Raw genomic sequence first — 23,187 nt, 5'->3', positions numbered from 1 at the left:
ATTGTGAAAATTGTGATATTTAAGCTAGAGAGATTTTTCCAAAGTACTTTAAATAATATTCAGGTAGGTAAAAATAATATGATAATTTTTTAAAGTACTGACATAGAGTATGTGCTTAGATACTACAAAAGCACAGAAAATACTATGAAAAGATACTCTAGGTCACAGATGAAGAGTAGGTGGTGACCAAAGAGAAGGCAAATGTGGTTGAAAAGAAGGAAGAAGCAAAACTACCAAATCTTAAAAGAGTCTACATATATATATATATATATATATATTTTTTTTTTCTTAAGTTGGAAATGGGGAGGCAGTCAGACAGACTCCCGCATGCGCCCCTCCGGGATCCACCCAGCACGCCCACCAGGGGGCGATGCTCTGCCCATCTGGGGCGTCACTCTGCCACAATCAGAGCCATTCTAGCGCCTGAGGCAGAGGCCACAGAGCCATCCTCAGCGCCCGGGCAAACTTTGCTCCAGTGGAGCCTCGGCTGTGGGAGGGGAAGAGAGAGACAGAGAGGCAGGAGAGGGGGAGGGGTGGAGAAGCAGATGGGCACCTCTCCTGTGTGCCCTGGCCGGGAATTGAACCCAGGACTCCCACAGGCCAGGCCGATGCTCTAACACTTAGCCAACCGGCCAGGGCCCATAAATATTTTTTAATAAAAAGAACCATGATATTAATCCAGGTAATTTAAAACAAAACACCTGAATGCATTTGTTATATCATAATAATAAATATCAGATAAGTAGATATATTAAATAATGATTTTAAAATTGAGCCTGGCATTGACTATTCTATCTAAAGTTGTATTTTCTATTAGTTCCTTTTATAGCATTCTGGTATTTTTCTTTACAGCAGTCTTCATAACTTTTATTTCTAAGTTTTACTGTTATTTTCACTTCTCCCTCATTGCATTCCAAGATCAAAAAGGGCAGAGAAAATGTTATTTAGCTCAGCACCTGGTGCAGCACTTATTTAATGAATATTGTATGAATACATGAAGATATGTAGCTGTTACATATATTATGAATGGCAGAAAGATAATCATATTAATGTATCTTATGGGAAAACAAAAATTGGAGATAAAGAAAATAAAAAAAATAAGCTACTGAATATCCTCATGAGGAAACCCTGAAGATTGTGGTATAATAGAAGCTTAGAAGGCGGACAGCTTTGAAACAAAAGGGGTAGCCATTTCCGACAAACACCGTTGAAAGGCCAAGTAAGACGGGTAAAGAAAATGACCCATAAATTTGGCATCATGGGCACAGCTAGTGACATGGATATAGGCCAAAATCATATTCAACATAATATGCCTATTAGCAATATTGCCAATCAATCAGAATAGACCCTGTTCCAGTCTCATAACAGGTCATGGAGAACCTCTGTTTTGCCAAGTATTATTCCTGTGAGCGGGTTTAAAAGAGGTCTGGTATGTTCAGAGAGAGGCTGGAGCAGCTCACTCAGGAGTTCTTTAGATTTACCAGTGTGGAAGTCTCTGAATACTTTAGCAAACTATAAGGACATAGTTGTGCACAGCATCTGAGTAGCAACCGGGGGTTAAGCAAGCACAGCAAAAAGAAGCACGCAGAGAGACCGAAATCAGTTACAGAGAGAATGCAGGAATTCCTTTTCTGACAATATAACAGGCTATACGTCATCAATATTATTAATAAGAATGGTCAGCATGTAACTGTCTCTCAGATTAAGCAATATAACATTATTGATAGTTTTAAAACTATCTGCTTGGCCACAAATAGCTCATATTCTTCTCACTTTCCACTGCCCTTCCTTGAATTTTGGGTTTCATTTTACACCACCCCCAGAGAATACGTGAAAGTGCAGATGGTACCAAAGTCTCTGTACTGATTTTTTATTTTTTCTTTTCGCACCATTTTTGCCATCCCTTGATGTCTACAATTTACTCTCACTTTTTTCAGTGTATTGGAGTGACATTGGTTAATAAAGTTATAGGTTTCAGGTGTACAATTCTACAGTGCACATCTGTACATTGTATTGTGTGTTCACCACCCCAAGTCAAGTCTCTCTTCATCAATACTGAGACCCCCGGTCTTCTACCTTCTCCCACTCCCTTTCCCTGCGGTAATCACCATAGTGTTGACTGCTGACTGTGGGTTTTTTGTTTGTTTTTGTTTTCATTTGGTTACTATGTTTTTTCTTATACATACATACATTTTCCTTAAATGAGGCAATGTAAGGATTATCTTTGGCATATTGAAATTGTTAGCATCACTACTCTTGCACTTTAAGGCCATTGTGAAGTAAAATAAGGGTTACTTAGACACAAGACAGTAGATCTGGTAACTTAGATAGTTATCAAGTGACTACCAGCAGGTAGTAACGCAGACAGAATGGACATGCCGGACACCCCGGTGGGATGGAGCAGGATTGCATGAGACTATCATACTACTCAGCACAGTGCATAATTTCAAATTTATAAACTACCTACAGAAATAAAAATGTTTACCTGAAACATATGAACTCTTATTGATCAGTGTCACTTCATTAAATTTATTTTTTTAAATAAAATAAAATATAAACTATTTATTTATGGAATTATTCATTTAACATATTTGGATCATGGTTGACTACAGGTAAGTGAGACCAGAAAACGTAAAATCACAAATAAAGGGGGGGGAGAGGCTATATTTTCCACAACCTTGACATACATAACTTGGAAAACCTTAAGCTCTTTTCTCCCATTGAACTCTTATTCATAAAGACCTCTAGCCAAATCACTCTTCTTTAATGGGCACCAGGCATGACGCCTGCTTATTGCTGAAAAGCAGACTTCAATGCCATGGAAGCCTACGGAATTAATCAATGAAGCCAACCACATCCTCCCATAGGAACCTCACTGAACACTTCTATAAATCATACTCTCATAGCTCCTGCTTGTTACGCTGTTCTGAGGGGCACCTCCCATGTGACCTGTGTAGTATGTGGCTGGGCTTTGAGAACATGTGACTGATAAACTGTCGTCAGTCTTATCTTTCCAATGCTGGATGTCATGTTTGGTTACTCTCTAACTGTAAGGTAAAAATTCCTCCCTCACCAAAAGGTGAAGAGGAGATACTAAAAGCATAGTTATGATCAGTCATCTCATTGTGTTCATTTTATGCAGTTGAGATAAACACTTGTTTTAATTAAGATTGAAAGTATATGTAATATAACTTTTTTTCAAAAAATTAAGATACTTATTTCTCCATGAGAAAAAATATTTTGTTTTTTGTTCACCTGAATACTAAATATGAATAGTTAAATAACTAAAAATATTATCTCATAAGAGACATGACTCTATTTTATATATTGAGAGTTTTTAAGGGTATTAAATTTATTTATTTTAAATTATATTTAATAGAAATATTAACTGGATAAATAATTTTATAAACTATTATTTCATAAGTTTGCCTGTATAAATTGAGCGTATGTATAGAATACTCATCTCCCATTGCCTGTATTTTTAATTATCATAAAGTATTTTCTCTAAAATTCTTGAAATAACTAGTTTTGATTTAAAATGGAGAGAAAGGAAATGCTGTGTTAGGACTGATATGTTTTTCGTTTTATTGAAATAGTGAAATAAATACCTTATTTTATTTTTTAGAGAAAGAGCAGGGAGGGGATTACAGGGGAGACGGGGGAGGAGTGTGAAGAGAAGGGAAAGGTGAGAGAGGAAAGAAGATGTTATGAAAGAGAGGGGAACAGAAAAAGATCTCACCTATTGCAAATTTACTCATAAATTTTCTTTTTTTTTTTTTTTTCCTTCATTTTTCTGAAGCTGGAAACAGGGAGAGACAGTCAGACAGACTCCCGCATGCGCCCGACCGGGATCCACCCGGCACGCCCACCAGGGGGCGATGCTCTGCCCAACCTGGGCGTCGCCATATTGCGACCAGAGCCACTCTAGCGCCTGAGGCAGAGGCCACAGAGCCATGCCCAGCGCCCGGGCCATCTTTGCTCCAATGGAGCCTTGGCTGCAGGAGGGGAAGAGAGAGACAGAGAGGAAAGCGCGGCGGAGGGGTGGAGAAGCAAATGGGCGCTTCTCCTGTGTGCCCTGGCCGGGAATCGAACCCGGGTCCTCCGCACGCTAGGCCGATGCTCTACCGCTGAGCCAACCGGCCAGGGCCTACTCATAAATTTTCAAAAGCAAAAAGGACAGAAAAATCACAGTGATTTTTTTCTAATGATAAGACTTCCTCTTTATGAGAGCCACTGGACAATGTTTTCAATCTGAGTAAGGGCATTTTACAAAGACTACGAAACTGATTTACTATTTCCCATTGATCTTGCCGTCAGTCAATGCTCACACTAAACACAGGAGAAACATACCTTATGAGATGGTCTAGTGGCAACCAAATTGATAATTAACATGTGATTGTACATGTATGACCTGCAAATATAAGCAGTCACCAAGGGAACAGCAGACGGAGATTGATAGGGTTTACATTAGCATGCCCTTTGGAAGCGAGAGGTTTGAATAAGGGCATGTCCAGAAGGATATGAATAGATAGGTGTTAAAATGGAGACACAAATCTTACAGAGCCCAAGTATTCAAGAAGTTAGATGAAGGAGAAATTCATGATATTGATGTAGAAACTACATTTTACAAGAAGAAATAAAATACTGTAAAAATCTAATTTGCGCACATCTGACAACTGACATTAATTACTCTTTATATCCAAAGTCACTAAAATCCCTTTACTATAATCAAGCCAGTGACTGAAGATTTTTAAAGAGCCACTTATTCTGGGATATTTCCATGCATTTTTCATATAATTTATTGGAAAACAAACACTTATTTTGCTTATATGGTAATAGTGGAGTTAAGTCACATAACATAGTCACTTGGGACAACTCAGTGTGCATTAACCCAAGAAATTTTGAAGACTGTCTAAAGAGTAGATACCTCTAACTATAAAAACCTTCTATGATTTGTATTTGGATAGGAATACCGAAAAAAAAGACTTCATAATCTTATTAATTTATTTTTTATAATTGTGAAGAAAATGGCAAATTTGATGCTGGTGTTATAGTTGAAAGGTAATGTTATTGACTGAAAATCTCCAAAAAACTTTGCAATTTAAGACTATATAGATTATTATAAATCTTTTTCCCACCTAACCAAGAAAAGAGACAGACCAAAATTGCCACTATTAGAAATGAAACAAAGAACATCACATCCTTATTGATCCCACAGATATTAAAAGTAATATAAGAAAACATTATAAACAACTTTATATCCATAAATTTCACACCATAGAACAAATGGTCTAATTCCTTGCAAGTTACAAACTAGCAAAAATAACTCACAAATAATTAAATAATTAGAATTGCCCTCTATTTATTAAAGAAATTACATTTGCAGTTGAAAACATTTCTAAAAGAGAGTATTTGTAGCCACGATTATTTTACTAGTAGATTCTACAAAACATTTAAGAAACAAAAAACACTGCTTAGAAACAATTCCAGAAAATGGAAGTGAAATTGCTTACTAACATGCTATATGGCCAACATTATCTTAATATCAAACCATACATATACATCACAAACACACACACACACACACACACACAAGCTGATTCATTTATAAAACATTTGAAGAAGTACTGATACAATAGTAGATGACTATCTGGGCTACTTTCTCATGTGGCTTACATATGATTTTTGCTGCTTGTGCCTATTACTGATATATCACTTTTATGTTCCTATATATTGCTGCTGGGCTAGTCCAACTTTATGACTCTAGGGTCTAAAAGAGTCCAGTTGACCATGAGCAGTTTAGGATGTATAAATACTTCATATCCCTCAGTCAGGTTCTATCTGTCTACAGGAATTACCAAGCCAACTAGCATTTTTAAAAAGGTGATAAATTCTGTATCTCAGAATCTTGGGAGTTTACACTGCAATGTCTCTATTGGGTTTTGCCATAAATTCTACAACTCTTCTTAATACATATACTAGAAGGTTATCTTCTAATATGCTAAAGAGTGCCAGGTTATATAGCCCAGTGAAATGGTTGCTTTTATCACAACATGATCTTACTTCAGTGCACTCCCTTGTAATAGATAAAACTCAAGTTGGAAGCTTTGCTTGTCAAATTATTAGATGGGTCAGTTTTCCTGTATGTGGAACCTTCTGACTCCAGAAGTAACAGAGAATATCTAGGTCTGTGCTCAATTCTTACCTATTCCAGTGAAAAGTGCAATAATTCGCTATTTCATTTTTTGTTGTTTTAAAAATATTTTAAATAATCAATTTGACTTTTTAGTATATATTTGTACAATTTAAACATTTGTGTAATAAACATGGAAGTCTGGATATGGAATTATTCCATTATTCACCCAAATTCCCTTTAAAACATTCTTCTCTGATTTATAATCCCTAGCAGCTACTGAACTATATTTCATCACAATAGTTTTGTCTTTCTGAGAATGTCATATTGAAATCCTATAGCATGTGACCTTTGAAACTGCCTTCTTTCACTCAGGATAATGTGTAGAGATTAATCCAAGTTGTCATATATATCAATAGTTCAGTCCATTTAATTGCAAAGAAAAGTTCCATTGTAAGGATATATCATAGTTTATTTATTTATTGACTAGTGGAAGGACATTTGGGCAGTTTCAAGTGTATTTTTTATAGTTATGAATAGAGCTGCTATAAACATTTGTGTACAGTATGCATAGGTTTTTGTGTGAATATATGTTTTTATTTCTCTAGTAAAATACCCAGGACTGGAATTTCTGGGTCATATAATAAACATATTTATCTTTATAAGACACTTTAACCATTTTTCAGGGTGGTTGTACCAATTTGCAATCCCATCAGCACTGTATAATATTTTCAGTTCAATAATCTGACCAGCAGTGAATGTTTGGCATGGCCTAGACCACTAACCTCTAAAATCTTAACTGCTGTGACATTATCCTGAATCTTTAAAATTTTTTATTTCCCTATACTATAATATAACTATAGAGCACATTTTGTTAGCTTACTTGTCTGTTTTTGTTTGTTAACAAGGCTGTCAAAGCTGCTTCTTACATTTCCTTGTTGTCAATTAACATGGTGCCTTCAGAGTATCCTGATGGTTCACATCATTTTGGATGGTACCTTGCCAAGGATCACATACATAACACAGCCCTTGGGAAGACTCAATAAATACTGTTGCTGTCTGCCTTTTGTAAATGAAAGCTGCTTTTTATTCTTCTTTCCGCTAAATACTATAGAACACGTTTGTTTAATAAATGGTCTCTGTTCTGTATCTGAAGCCATGTTATTTTGTTCTAGCAAATATAACACATTTATAACAAGTACTGAAATTAGAATTACTGCTTACTTGTTTTCTGAAGTGCATGCAGTGTTATCTCTCATCTTGCTTCTTTGGAGGGGAAAAACAGTGACTAAATGTCATGATAGGGAATATGAACCCTGCATCCTATAGGTATCCAAGGATCATTGTTGTTTCTTCTAAGATAGTTATTTATTGGTTTTGATTAAATATCCTGACCAGGGTGAGAGAGGTATCCCTGTTGCCTCCTGATTGCTAGAATTCCTTTTTTTTTTTAATTCAGTGAGAGAAGTGGAGGAAGAAACAGATTACCACATGCACCTCAACCAGGATCCACCCAGCAAGCCCACTAAGGGTCGATGGTCTGCCCATCCAGCAACTGAGCTCTGAGGCAGAGGCCATGGAGCCATCCTCAGCATCCAGGGCCAATTTGCTTCAATAGAGTCATGGCTGCAGAAGAGGAAGAAAGAGAGAGAGAGAGAGAGAGAGAGAGAGAGAGAGAGAGAAATGAGAGGGGGAGGGGTCAAGAAGCAGATGGGTGCTTCTTATGTGTGCCCTGACTGGGAATCAAACCCGGACATTCACACACTGGGCTGACGCTCTACTACTGACCCAACTGGACAGGGTCTATTGCTAGAATTCTTACTCTGTAGTCCAAATAATAAATGTGGAAATTCTGCCAACCCCCAAATATTTTCACTACATTTATACATTTAGAAACCATAGAAATTAATATTGTATGGGTCTGTGTACCCAGAGAATCTATAATGAACTGTACTCATCCATGTCCTGCCTTCACTCTAACAGGAATATTTACAATCTTTATAAAATTAAAATAATAAGGGCAACATAGTAGGCCTCAATACACATGTATTACTTCGGTGAAATTTGTCACAAGAGATCTCATACACATTTCAGATTCTTGTTAAGAACTACAACGTCAGCTTGAAAAGAAAAATGACTCCAGATGTGTAAAACATCATTTACTACCATGCACTCTAAATTAGTTGATAAATGTTCCCAATTGTAGTCTTGCATTTGCTTTTAGTCTCTTGTTATTTCATGCCAAAATTTGAGGTTTATGTTTCAGTTAGTTGTTTTTACTTTCTCTGTTTTTTATCTAGCTTCAGTTTATATTCTTTACTTTCATTTTAAGCATGTTTCAAAACCATGAGTAATCAAAATTTAAAGGATGTCAATACTAGTTGTATAATTATGAGAGTACACAGATGGCTTGTTAAGATAAAAGAAAAAATTAAAAAGTCTGAGCAAAGTGGCAAAAGCTAACTTTCAAACTAGAAATCTTTTTTCCACAACACCAGTTCACTGCCAGCAAGCTGTGTATACAAAAAGCACACCAGGAGCTATAAATGAGAATCAGAGGGTTTTAATGGGACTAATACACAAAATGTATTGATCTTTAAATACAGTTATATCTCTTCTCCACAGAGATGATTTCCAAGTTTTTTATTTGACTTCAAAGTGTATTTTACAGAAATAAATGTTAAACAACAAGAATTCAACCAAATGGTACTGATTTTAGCAGGTGTCCTTAAAAAGATCTTTGAGAGGCCCTGGTCAGTTGGCTCAGCGGTAGAGCATCGGCCTGGCGTGCGGGAGACCCGGGTTCGATTCCTGGCCAGGGCACATAGGAGACGCGCCCATTTGCTTCTCCACTACCCCCTCCTTCCTCTCTGTCTCTCTCTTCCCCTCCCACAGCCAAGGCTCCATTGGAGCAAAGATGGCCCGGGAGCTGGGGATGGCTCCTTGGCCTCTGCCCCATGTGCTAGAGTGGCTCTGGGCGCGGCAGAGCCATGCCCCAGAGGGGCAGAGCATCGCCCCCTGGTGGGCAGAGCGTTGCCCCTGGTGGGCGTGCCGGGTGGATCCCAGTCCGGCGCATGTGGGAGTCTGTCTGACTGTCTCTCCCTGTTTCCAGCTTCAGAAAAATACAAAAAAAAAAAAAATCTTTGAGAAAGTGTAGCACACAAGTATTTTATTCTGAATTTTGAAATAAAAATAATAGTGACTGTGAATGCAATGTCCTATTGAGCAATCATTGTTATAATTCTTTAAAAGGTTTTAATTTTATTTCATTAAGTGTTTACAATCTACATAGATGGTCATAATATTTAAGATCTATGTTGTTGTTTTTTAAATTGATTTTAGTGAGAGAGGCAGGGAGGGAAGGAGAGCGAGAGAGACAGACAGACAGACAGACAGAAACATAGGTCTATGTTTCTGTATGTGCCCTGGCCAGGGATGGAACTGGTTATCTCTGCATTTCAGTATGATGTTCTAACCAACCGAGCTATCTGGCTCGGGCCTTGGTTTCTTTTTTTAAAGCCAGATTTGACCAAGCATATACAAAACAAATCAGTCAATTTGTCTCTCATTTGCTTTCCCACACCAAACAGTAAATGATCTTTGTAGGGGTACCTCTTTTTAAAAAATAATAATTTTTTAAATCTTTATAATTTAAGCCACTATTCTTTTCTCTTTGGCAATGAAAATTGTTTCCCCATTGATTTGAGAGAGAGAGAGAGAGAGAGAGAGAGAGAGAGAGAGAGAGAAGCATCAGCTCATCGTTCCGCATAGTTGCTCCACTTAGCTGTGCACTCACTTGTTGCTCCTTGTGAGTGTCCTGACAGTGGGTCAGACCCGCGACCTCCTGCACACACCGGGACAACACTCTCTCCACCAGCCGTCAGGCCAGCCTGTGCTCGGCAATTTTTAAAATTAAACAGAGAAAAGAAAGATGAGTTTCCAAGTAATATGAAAAGCAAGAAGTTTTGATACACTGAATGAACATAAAAGAGAATAAGACTGTAAAGTATTAGATTTTATAGAATTGCAAATTATAAAACCCTTTCATAAAATATTTTAATTACTATTACTTATATATCCCCCAAGGAGACATTTAATTCTGTGTTCTCATTGTAATGATAATGTACATATATACATATGCATATATGCAATCTATCAGATGGCTCCCTCACAGTTTAGGAGTGTCATAAAACTTCACCAGCAATTACAATTCTATTCATCATAGTTTGGCTTCCTAGCTACTACATTAATTGTGTAGGAGATAATAGCAAAAATAAATTCATCCTAAACAAGTTTTCCTCAAAAGGCAGTAATACTTCATCCATGCATTTGCCCCTGACATTTTCTCAAGTGGGTTGATGTTCTGATAAAGTGAATATACATCACAGTTAAATAACTGAAGTTTCAGGGCAGATCCAAGAAAGCTCGTTCCCCTTCTTTCTGTTAACTTAGCCACAACATCTACTGGCTGACATTAGGAATTAGTGGTTCTTCATTCCAGCAGATGAACAAAATTCCAAATAATTTTACTCTCTCAAAAAAGAACATGCTCTTCTCTTACCAAATATGTTTTGAGTGTGGTGAAAAAAGACAAACCTACGAAACCCAGCACAGTAAAGATTGAAGAAGAATGGTGATATTCTGCTTTGTTTCTTTATATGCTACTACAGTAAGACGGTCCCTTGTTTATAGTGGGGGTTAGGATCCAGAAATCCCCACCCTGAATAGGTGAAAATCCGCAAAGTGGCGATCTTATATTTATTTTATTATTTATATATATTTTAAGGCATTATAAACCCTCCCCACACTCTTATAAACCTTTCCCACATTTATTTTGCTTATTTTACTACAAAAATAATTAAAATAATAAATATATAAAAATACCCTTGTACTGCAAAATCTCACGATATAGCAAAAACAAACAAACAAACAAAAAAAACAACGATACAAATTAGATATACAAAATTTAAAAATCTCCGATGCAGTAAGACTGAAAAATGAACCACAATATGGCGAGGGAAGACTGTATTCATAAAGGTTGTTAAAATAAAGAAGACTATTTGGCTCATGTTTCTTCAAAGGACTAGCAAATTTTCTTTGACAAGTCAAATGATTCTTAATGAATGACTTCAACATCAAAATTATGTTGTTTTTTTTGCATGAGAAATCCATTTTAGATTACACAAATTATTAAAAAAATAAGCTTCCATCTTGATTTAGGTATGATCATTTAGAAAAACAATCACATACTGATAATAAAGGTTATGAACCTATACTTGTCCAGACAACTTCAACAGTAAATTAGAATCCACATGTTTAAAGAGTATTAATGACCCTTACATGTGATATGTGATTAAAAAAATACGCATTTTTTTAATTTTGCAATATATTTGTGAACATTTTAATTAATATTCATAACCCTACCTTTATATTGTGTTATTTCTTTGTAGTTCTCTTTTAGTGTTTTAATATAACTCATAACCAAATTCAAACTGAATTTCAAATTCATTTTTTAATGATCACCATATTTTTTCTCATATCTTCTAGCATTTCTCATTTCTCTTCATGCTTCCTAACTTTATCTAAGCATGACATTACAAATTACAAATACTTCACCATTTTTTTTTTTGCTTTGTTATTCCTCACATCTCTTTAAACAAAACTCACACCTCCTTTCCAGTTGTTCTGTTTCATGTGCTGGCCTTTCCATTGTCCCCAGCATGCTTACCTTCGCAATTATTCATTTGCTTCGCCAGCTTCTATCTCCATGAAAAGATTCAGGTTGCAGTGTCCTATATTTTTAGAAAGATTTTTCTAATCATCAGTTCTTCTGATAATTAGTACAAAACACTTACCAGCATCTTTTTCTGTTTCTTTGATTCCTAAAAATGAATTATTTATGCAGTGTATGTAAGATGATTTTTGGTTTCCATCTAGTTCTTTTATGAACCAGAACTGCTATTCAGATACTATATTAGATACCTAGTTCAAAATTTATCATATAATTAAAAGGTGCAATTAAATCTCAGAGAGAAAAATTTTTTTCCCCAAGAATATAGCACGATCTAGTAAAATTTAAAAAGGCAAAAATTGGCTTCATACTTTTCAAAGGACATTGATATTTATTACTTTTAAAAGAAGGTATCTATTTTCTACCACTGTTATAGATTTGCTGCTTAAACTAATTATATCTCGGAAAATTTTATACACATAGATTGTTATATCTGATGTCATACTTATGTTTATTTCTTTTGCAACATGTTTATTTATTTTTAAAAGTCAAGTTTCAAATTCCATGGGAACAATCCTAAAAAAATACTTCTTTCAGAAGAATGAAACACAACATGCTGATAGTACAATGACAACTTGGGACTGAAGAACAGAAGTACAGGACAAACGAGAGAGTAACTAAGATACCTCCCACCAGCACACTGTGTGCACATGCACACTGACATACAGACACACAATTACACGTGTACAAAAAGACATTGCGGCTCCTGTTATTGCACACGCTAATTAGATGTACAAAATTTAAGAATTTGAGTTGAGACAATTATCTCAGCACTTCAGTAATAATTTAATGACTAATATGAGCTTTAATTATATATTTTGCAGGTAAATAAATGCTAGGGTAGGTAGGACTAAATCTCTTAAAGAGAGGAGAAAAATTTCTCACAAGGCTCATGTTTGCACACCTGGAAGTTTTATTTGACATTTTTTTTAAAATCACTTGCCTTCTAGTTCTAGAAATTAAACATATATATATATATATATATATAGTCATATTTATTCACACTTAATTTTGAAAATATATGAAAATGATATTCTTTTAAAATTGTCATACATACATTAAAATGGACCATTGACATTAAAGCACAGTAAATAAATAGATGGTATTTACCAGATGAACACAAGAAAGTAGAAATAATTGCAAACAGCTGTTTGGAATAACCTAAATATAAAGTTTCTAACCTTATGTTGTTTTCAAACTCTGAGTCATTTAGATTTCATTTTGACCTTCCATCATTGTAAGTTAAAATTATTAATTTCATCTTTAAAACGATGATTACAAAGTAACACCCAACTCATACTGCTTTTATAAGCATAATGCTTTTGTCATAATAAATGAAAAGTATTTAGCCTCATGCCGAGCACCTGGTAAGAACTGAATAAAGATAAAACTATTTTATTATTAATAATGTCTCTAGGACCTTCTCTAAAGTGTCAGTCAAAACTCTAACCACGATACAAAATTAGAATAAAGCACTTTGAGGTCTTTCAAAGAAAGAGTTTAAAGATGAGGTGTGTTACATTGTAAGGTGTTTCACCTTAGGGCATTGCCTTTGTCTTTTCCAGCAGCTGGTTGTATCCAACACAATATCTAACTTGCAGTAAGTACTATAATACGTAATTTCTTGTAAGATGAAAGACAACTATGTTGCAAAAAGTCAGGCTTAATAGAGTATGCTTTGCATAAGAGGTTATCTGAAGTAAAATAATACAATAAGACAATGCATATTTTAAAAGTCAAGACATTTAAAATTTTTTAAAATAATTTTAATTTATTGTGTTAACATGGATTCAAGTGTCCCACTCAATATAACACCCTCACCTTAACCCCCTTAACCCCCATTACCCTCCCATTGCTCCCCTCCCCCTAACTCCCTCCACCTTTCCCTTTGGAATTTGTTGTCCTGTTATCTGTATCTATGAAAGTTAGGACATTTTATTGAAAACTAAATTTAAAAAAGAGTGAACTCACGTTAATGAAAAATATGCAGTTCAACTCATATTTCACTATTTGTTAAAAATATAAGGCTGAAAACAATGTTTTCTCTAAGTTTTTAAATTGTGGCTAGACAATCATGACAACCTCACCAACATACTTGGTAAAATGTATAAAGTATGCTTTTTATTCAAACACAATTTATAACCTGACACATAACAGATATTCACAACTTGAACTAAATTAGAAAGTAATTAGAAAAGCTGATAAACATTTCTTTTTTTTTTTTTTTCTTTTTTTTTCCGAAGCTGGAAACCGGGGAGGCAATCAGACAGACTCCCGCATGCGCCCAACTGGGATCCACCCGGCATGCCCACCAGGGGGTGATGTTCTGCCCCTCTGGGGCGTGGCTCTGCTGCATCCAGAGCCATCCCCAGCGCCTGGGCCATCTTTACTCCAATGGAGCCTCGGCTGTGGGAGGGGAAGAGAGAGACAGAGAGGAAGGAGAGGGGGAGGGGTGGAGAAGCAGATGGGCACTTCTCCTATGTGCCCTGGCCGGGAATCGAACCTGGGACTCCTGCACGCCAGGCCGACGTTCTACTGCTGAGCCAACCGGCCAGGGCCAACATTTCTAATTAATGATTATGGTCAGTGTTGCCTTTATATACCTATGACCAGCAGTTGTGGCTGCCATTGTGGCCATGCACATGCAGGTTCACAGTGGATTTGGGCAGATAGTAAAGTAATTGGTGCCCTGGCTGGTTGGCTCAGCAGTAGAGCATCTGCCTAGCATGTGGAAGTCCTCGGTTTGATTCCCGGTTCGGGCACACAGAAGCGCCCATCTGCTTCTCCACCCTTCCCTTTCTCCTTCCTCTCTATTGCTCTCTTCCCTGCCACAGCCAAGGCTCTGTTGGAGGAAAGTTGGCCCGGGTGCTGAGGATGATGCCATGGCCTCTGCCTCAGATGCTAGAATGGCTCTGGCCTCAACAGAACAATGCCCTTGATGGGCAGATTATCGCCCCTGGTGGGCATGCTGGGTGGATCCCGGTCAGGCATGTGTGGGAGTCTAACTGCCTCCCACTTCTAACTTTGAAAAAAATACAAAAAAAATAGAAATAAAAAATAAAAGAAAGAAACAGTGAAGCAAAAAAAAATGGCGGGCCATTCCTTTATTAAAATCTCACACTGGCCAATGAGCACACACACAGGGAAAACACTTCCCTTAGGTCCCACAACCAGGAAAATCTTCTCCAGTTTCTCTAGAATCAAAAGCTTCACCAGTCTCGGCAGAGCTCACAAAAGCCCCTCACCTCTGGTTCCCCATCTGCACACCTTCTTCTCCTACTGCATAAACTGGCTTCTTCAGCACTCTGCATTCTCTCTGCTCTCCTTGAAAACATGGCATCTCCCTCTTCCTCTCCTCCTTCTTCTCTCTCTTTTCAAAATTTCTGGTGGGAAAACCTCTCCTCCAGCAAACATTAACAAGACAATGAATGATTCTTCCCAAGCAGAAAGGTAATTTGCAATTTTACTGAAATATACTGGTGCTGCCCAGCCCCCAATGCAAACTATAAGTGAGCAAACATAAAAATCACATTTTACAAACTTATTTGACCAACAATATACAACTAGACCAAAATTTCAGTTTTTCTTCTCATTTTATTAAATATAGTATTTTAGGCATTATTATTGTTTCTCTGGTATTACATCATGTATTGATCAGGATCCCCCAAGGAAATGGAACCAAGTTTTGGGGGCAAAGGTGGATTTACAGTAGTCTGTATGAAAAATAATACCATACTTAATAAATAATAATGCAGAAATAAACTCTATGCTTCATGTACTCAGAACTATAAATCTACTTTTGTCCCACCCTGTATCCTGTATAGTTATATAACGGAGATATATATGACAGTTGGTTCATGTACTATGGAGGCTGAGAACTCCACTCCCTGCCAGCTACAAATGGGAGAACCAGAAAAGCAGGTAGTGTAACTTAGTTGGAGTCCAAAGACTTGAGAACATGTAGCTCTGATATCAGGAAACGATTGATTTTCCAGTTCAAGAAGAGAGAGAGAGAATTAGTGATGTTGAGCTTTTTTTTTTTTTTCATAACTCTATTGGCCATCATTAGTCCTTTTTGGACAAATAAATGTATACTTAGTCCCCTGTCCATTTTTTAATTGGATTTATTTATTTTGGTGTTAATTTGTATGAGTTTTTTAATAAATTTGGGATATCAATCTCTTATCAGATGTATCATTGGTAAATATCTTCTTGCAGCTGGTAGATAGCTTTTACAAAAACTTCTTAGTTTGTTGTAGTCCCATTTTTTAATTGTTCTTTTGTTTTCCTTGCCTAAAAAGTTGTATCAGGAAAAAAGTATCTCTAAGAGCAAGGTCAGGGAGTTTATTTACTCTCTATGTTTTCTTTTAGGGTTTTTATGGTGTCAAGACTCACATTTAAGTGTCAATACAGTTTCCTTATGCCAATGTATTTTCTTGCCTCTTTTTTCATAGAGTGGTTGACCATATAGGCATCAGTTTATTTCTGGACTCTTGATTCTATTCCATTGATCTTTGTGTCTGTTTTTATGCCAGTAGCAGGCCATATTGATTAAAAGTGTCTTAAATGTTTATTTTCAAATAAGAAAAGTGAGATAAAGTAAAAATAAACATTGTGATCATCAACAGATTGAGGTAATTATTTTCCAAAATATAAATCATATCTGTCTGAAAATTTTATGCAACAGCTTTGAGATATAATTTATATTACATAGTACATCCATTTTAAAGTAAACAATTAATTTTTTTAGTATATCACAGAGTTGTACAATCTTACCAAAATTACTTTTAGCACATGTTTATCACCATGAAAAGAAACCCCAAGCCTACTAGTAGTCAATCCTCATTCTTCCAACCACCTATAAGGCTACTAATCTACTAATTTACTTTCTTTGTCTTTAGATTTGGGTATTCCAGACATTTTGTTTAAATAGAATCTTATAACATATCTTGTTACTTAATATAATTATTGAAGATTTATTCATATGGCAGCATGTAGCACTATTTCATTAATTTTTTTTTGTATTTTTTGTATTTTTCTGAAGCTGGAAATGGGGAGAGACAGTCAGACAGACTCTCGCATGCGCCCAACCGGGATCCACCCGGCATGCCCACCAAGGGGCGACACTCTGCCCACCAGGGGGCGATGCTCTGCCCCTCCGGGGCGTCGCTCTGTCGCGACCAGAACCACTCTAACACCTGGGACAGAGGCCAAGGAGCCATCCCTCAGCACCCGGGCCATCTTTGTTCCAATGGAGCCTTGGCTGCGGGAGGGGAAGAGAGAGACAGAGAGGAAGGGGGGGGGGAAGCAAATGGGCGCTTCTCCTATGTGCCCTGGCCGGGAATCGAACCTGGGGCCCCCGCACGCCAGGCCAACGCTCTACCGCTGAGCCAACCAGCCAGGGCCTATTTCATTTATTTTTATTATTAAATGATATTTCATTGCATATATGTTCACCATTTAAATTTTCTACTCATCACTTTATGGAGGATGGGATTATTTTTTAAAATTTTATTTAGAAAATTAAATTTAGTGGGGTGACATTGATCAATGATTTTTATTTGTCTTGAGACTTGTTTCACTTATTACTAGGTAATCAGGCTGTGCCATAGGATAGAATATTGCCTGAGTGTAGTACAGACAAGTTTAGAAGGTATATTAGTACCACTTAGAAAAGTGACCATGCATAATTTAAGGTCTATGAGACATGCATATTCATACAATGTTCATATATGTGGCAAGGTGTAGAAACATCATTGATCTTTGAAAGAACCTTCATTTGTTGTGGATTTTTCTATTATTTTTTATTTTATTCTTTATTAATTTCTACTCTAATTTTATGAGTTTATAACTTTGTTAATTTCTAGGTTTAGTTTCCTCCTTTATTTCTAGTTTCTTTTTTTAATTTAATTTTTTAGAAGACTTAATTCATTTTATAGAGAAGAATGAGAGTAATTGACCATATTACTTTATCGCAAGGAGGAGAGAGAGAGAGAGAGAGAGAGAGAGAGAGAGAAGGGGAAGGAGCAGGAAGCATCAACTCCCATATGGGCTTTGACCAGGCAAGCCAGGGTTTCGAACTGGCAATCTCAGTGCTCCAGGTATATGCTTTATTCACTGTGCCACCACAGGTCAGGTCTTTTTTTCTTTCTAGTTTCTTTATTTTAATTTTTTTTTAATTATTTTTTTTCTGAAGCTGGAAACGGGGAGAGACAGACTCCCGCATGCGCCCCACTGGGATCCACCCGGCACGCCCACCAGGGGCGATGCTCTGCCCACCAGGGGGCGATGCTCTGCCCCCTCCGGGGCGACCAGAGCCACTCTAGCGCCTGGGGCAGAGGCCAAGGAGCCATCCCCAGTGCCCGGGCCATCTTTGCTCCAATGGAGCCTTGGCTGCAGGAGGGGAAGAGAGAGACAAAGAGGAAAGAAGGGGGGTGGAGAAGCAAATGGGCGCTTCTCCTATGTGCCCTGGCCGGGAATCGAACCCGGGGCCCCCGCACGTCAGGCCGACGCTCTACCTCTGAGCCAACCGGCCAGGGCCTTTTTCTAGTTTCTTAAAGCAGAAAGTTAAAGTACTGATTTTAGACATGAGATGCAAAAACATCACCTGCTTGGACTGAGAGTCTCAAAGATAGTGGAAAGTTAGGAGAGAACTTTGGACCCCCAAATTCTAGCAGCAAGCAGCAGACATTTGCAGATAGATACCTTCCATGTTTCATAAAAAATAAAAAGAAAGAAAGATGACTCAGTAGATTGTATCAAGAGCCCCAAAAGAAGAATTGAATGCCCAGGAAAATTATTTCTTGACCTTAAGACCTGATGAAAAAACTGCCCACATTGGCTAAACTGGATTTCAAAGTTTCTATGAATTATTTTTCTTTGTTATCCCAATTCCCTCTCTTTGAAAAGGAATGCTTACAGCTCCTGTCTTATGCCTATCCCAATATTATGTTGGGTGTTTGTTGAGGACAGTAAGGCAAGTTGCTTGTCTGTTTGCTTGCACAGATCCACAGATCTGACAAAGTTGTACTGGAGGTGCTGTACTCAAGGCACTATATTGGTGTTGCTTTATTCATATCTGAATTAGATTTAGATGATAAGATTATGGACTGTGAACTGATGCAAGAATGGAAGTAGACTTTTGAGGTAATTTAGAGAGGCTAGAGTTCATCTGGCACAGTAAAAAGACACGACTCATTGGAAACCAGGGATAAGACAATAGCAGCGACCCTATGACTGCCCCCCAATGAGTCCTGCCTCTTGGTATTCAAGCTTTGATGAAATTTCCTTCACTTGAATGGAGGCTGCATTTTTTTTACTCTTTTATAGTGAACAAAATATGGCAGCAATGATGATAATCACTTCTGGTAGTAGGTCTTAAACAGTTTGTTTTCCACATTATGAATTATTTCTGGCCTCTCTCTCTGTCTCTTTATGTATCTCTATTTTTCTCTATCTCCATCTTTATCTCTCTCGCTCTCTGTTCTTATGTCTTTTATTACTTTGAGGATAAAAAGACGACCATATAATCGTATTGCTATGGAGCTGATGACATGGTAAGAACCTGTTGTCTGAAGCCAACAGCCAGTGAAGACCAGAGGCTTGGCAACAGCCACTTGAGTGTGCTGTTCCCCTTCCACAAGAGTCTGAGATTACAAAAGGCCTAAATAATTCCTGATTGGAGCTTTGTGGAAGATATTTAGGTAAATCTATACCACTTAATTGTTCCCATGTTTCTGCCCTGTAGGAACAGCAAGCTAAGAGAGGTTCATTATTTCAACTACTAAAGTTTGAGGTAATTTGTTACATAATAATACGTAATGAATACACTGGGTTATGAAAAGTCTTTCAAAACCTCAGCTCTGGCTTATGTAAATCCTTTAAATAACAAAGAATAAGAACAAATGATATCTTATAGTTTCCAGAAATTATGTTTTTTAAAAAAAACTATAATGCATTTCTTTTGCTATAACATAGAAAGTCAGGGATATTTATTACCGATGACGCTCATACTAAACTGATATTTTATTTGTACATACTACAGTGAATTTCACAGTGTTATCCAAATATCTTCTCAATGTTAACAGTTGTTACAGGGGAGATTTTAGAAAAGGATAAGGTTCAAAGTCAAATAAGTCACTTAGTTATGATATATACATATATATATCATATATGTGTCAAAGTAATTAGATAATTGAACTCTGAGACTAATTCATTGATCAGCTAAAAAGTGGAATTTTATTATTCTGTCTTGAAATTTTGAAAGCTATGTATTTCATTGTGAATAACATAAAAATGGATCAATTATATCAATATTTAAAAATCATTGTAGTCTTGGCTACAAGTTAAAAAACAAAATGAATTTTGTCACCCCAAATAAGTTAATATAAAAGTTAAAGTGACATTTTATAAGTTCACTCTGTTTCAATACAATACTCATACTTTTAAGAATGTGGTAAAAAAAATATAAAAATATACCATCACCTATTTGAAGCTGATTATTTGACCTTTGACTTTCATAGCTACGGCTCTAAATGGGAATATTAACAACACATGTGTTCTTTGTCTATTTGTTAGTTTGGAGTTTGTCTAGGAGGTATAACAGCACAACACAGTAGCTGAAAGCAGTAAATTGAAAACTAGGTGCCCAGGGTTCTGATTCTAGACGACCTACCGTCTGCCTGGAATGAAGACTGTAGAACCCATTCCAGATCCCCTGGAACTAGATCCCTTTAACAGTGCTTGCTCATTCCATGCACATCTATCTTTAATTTGCGTCAAACTGCTACACCAGGAATTTAATTCAGAGAACCCCCGTTTGCAGTGGACAGTCTTTTTTTACAACAAGTAGAGAGCAGGGCACACTAGGAAACTCACAACTGCATAGGGGTATCCTTAGCCAATGAATAACTGGTTCAGGGGGGTGAAAGTCTACCTCATTTGCCTGGAGAACAAAATAGAAGACTTAATTTATACCCCAGAGCTTCCCTTTGGGATAAGGTCACCCTTAGCAAGAAACTACACCTTACCTGGTTTCTTGACCTTTTCCAAACGGCTTCTTTTGTTTCCCCTGGGAACACTTTCTAGATAAATCATTTGTTCAGTAATCCTCACCCAGAGTCTTTGTTCTGGGAAAACGGAGTGAAGACACCCAGTTTTCTATCTCTAAATTTGGAATTTAGTTCTTAAGCAAAGGCTGTGTAAGGATTAAGTGAGACACAATATACAAAACACATAAAAATAACTAGCATATATTATGTGATATATGTGTATTCATATATTAAGTATAAAATAGTAAAACAAAATATGTTCCAATTAATACAAATAACTTGTTTAATACTTACTATGTAGTACACACACTGTATGCACCCAAAAACTACTAAAGCAATTATACCATTTGCTCTCAATCTATACAGAGAGGCAAGCCAATATAAACAATGCAATCTAGTCAATATTATGACAGTAGTACACATAGGATTTTAATGGTTTTTTAAAAAAAATATTGTAAAAGAAGCATTTGGGGCTCTTAACTAGTCCAAGTATTCAAAGAAGAAATTTTTCCAAAATGCTAAGAAGAAATTATACAATTTGAAAAGTGTGAGGTTGGTGGAAAGTGAAACAAAGACAACAATATGTACAAGTGTTAAAATATTTTGAAAAGTTTTGGAAATTTTCTTTCAGTTGAGTGCAGATAATATGGAGGAGTGTGTGTCCTCGTTCATAGTATGTTTGTGTGTATGTAAGTGCATGTGTACATCCTTCCTTTGAGGTGTATTTGGGGAAAAGGGGTTGCGTTGAGGCAAGAGGTAGGCAGAAACTGTATTAGCATTCTACAATATTTTCAAGAGTCTGATCTTTGTCTTAAGGGCAATGTTGGAAAGTCAATGAAGGATTTTAGTAGAGGAATGGAAGATTAGAAACACAAATGCAGCAACTGTGTTCAGAATGGAATTGAGGGCAAGAATGGGAACTAGCTTTTCAACTGAAATGCTGACTCTGACCAGTTGGTAGTAGTTGTCTGAAGCATTGCTGAGAACTTTGAGGTTTTATGAGGCTTAGTAGGTAAGAAAACTGTGATTGATTTTCAATGTCTTTCATTTATTTTCAGTGTTCTAATCCTTTCTTTATTGAATATTTCCTGTACAGTTTATATCTGTTATAGGTATTAGATGCAGACCAACTGAGATCATCTTAAAAATATACAGATGGAAAGGGGTCTGTTTTATTTTTCTCTGAATGTTTCTCACCTTGAAAATGTACCATTTTTACTTGTCTTAGAAAGAAGTTTAGGAGTTAACAGACATTAACACATAGATATATTAAAAGTAATAGTTTATTTCAGTCAGTTTTGTAAACACTACTTGGAAACAGAACTCTGATAATCTATAACGATTTCAGTATCAGCATAAAAGAAAAACTAAACACATTGATAAAAAGGAAACTTTAAAACTATGAAAGATTCTGAGAGACTATTGTACTTTAAACATATGCCAAAACTTTGCCCAAACTGTCCTGCATTCCCACTTCAGTTAGATTACATGCCGCTGCTGGTGTACGCTTTACATATTGCCCCAGCGATTTAGATTTAGTTGATTGAATGTTGTAAAAAATGCCAAAACCAACTTTAAGTAGTGAATACTTTCTGGTAGGGCAAAGAATAAAGCCCTTGGTGCCAGACAAGCCTATTTTCTTTATTATTATTATTATTAATTTTAATAGGGTGACATTAATAAATCAGGGTACATATGTTCAGAAAAAACATCTCCAGGTTATTTTGACATTTAATTATGTTGCATGTGAGAACAATCTGGCTGCGACATCTCTCACCCCATTGATCGCCAGGGTTGATTGGGCTGATCTGGCTGGCTAGGCGGGTGTCCCCTTCCTCCCTCATCGCTCCATGCGCGTCCCTCATGAAACTGCACACTCGGTCGAAGAGGACGACCTTCCCCGAAAGAGGAGAGGACCGTATTTCGATCAAGGGTATACGAGCAGCTGCGCTCCCCTGCTAGAACCTCCAAACAAGTCTCAAGCCTACTTTCTAATCCTGTCTGTGTCACTTACTGACAGTCAGTTCTAAGGCAAATTTTCTTGGTGTGCACCCTCCCTAAACATGCAATAGTAATTTAATAAATCTTTTATAAGGCATATATATAAAACACAATTGATAAAATAGTTTAATGGCATCTGAAAAGCATCGAAATTCCAGTTTCTGTGTCGTATTTCACTGCCTTTAAAAAGCTTAATTTCAAAATCATCACAT

The sequence above is a fragment of the Saccopteryx bilineata genome, chromosome 6, assembly GCF_036850765.1.
Source record: "Saccopteryx bilineata isolate mSacBil1 chromosome 6, mSacBil1_pri_phased_curated, whole genome shotgun sequence".
Lineage (NCBI taxonomy): Eukaryota > Metazoa > Chordata > Mammalia > Chiroptera > Emballonuridae > Saccopteryx > Saccopteryx bilineata.
Note: the sequence above shows the minus strand (reverse complement) of the source record.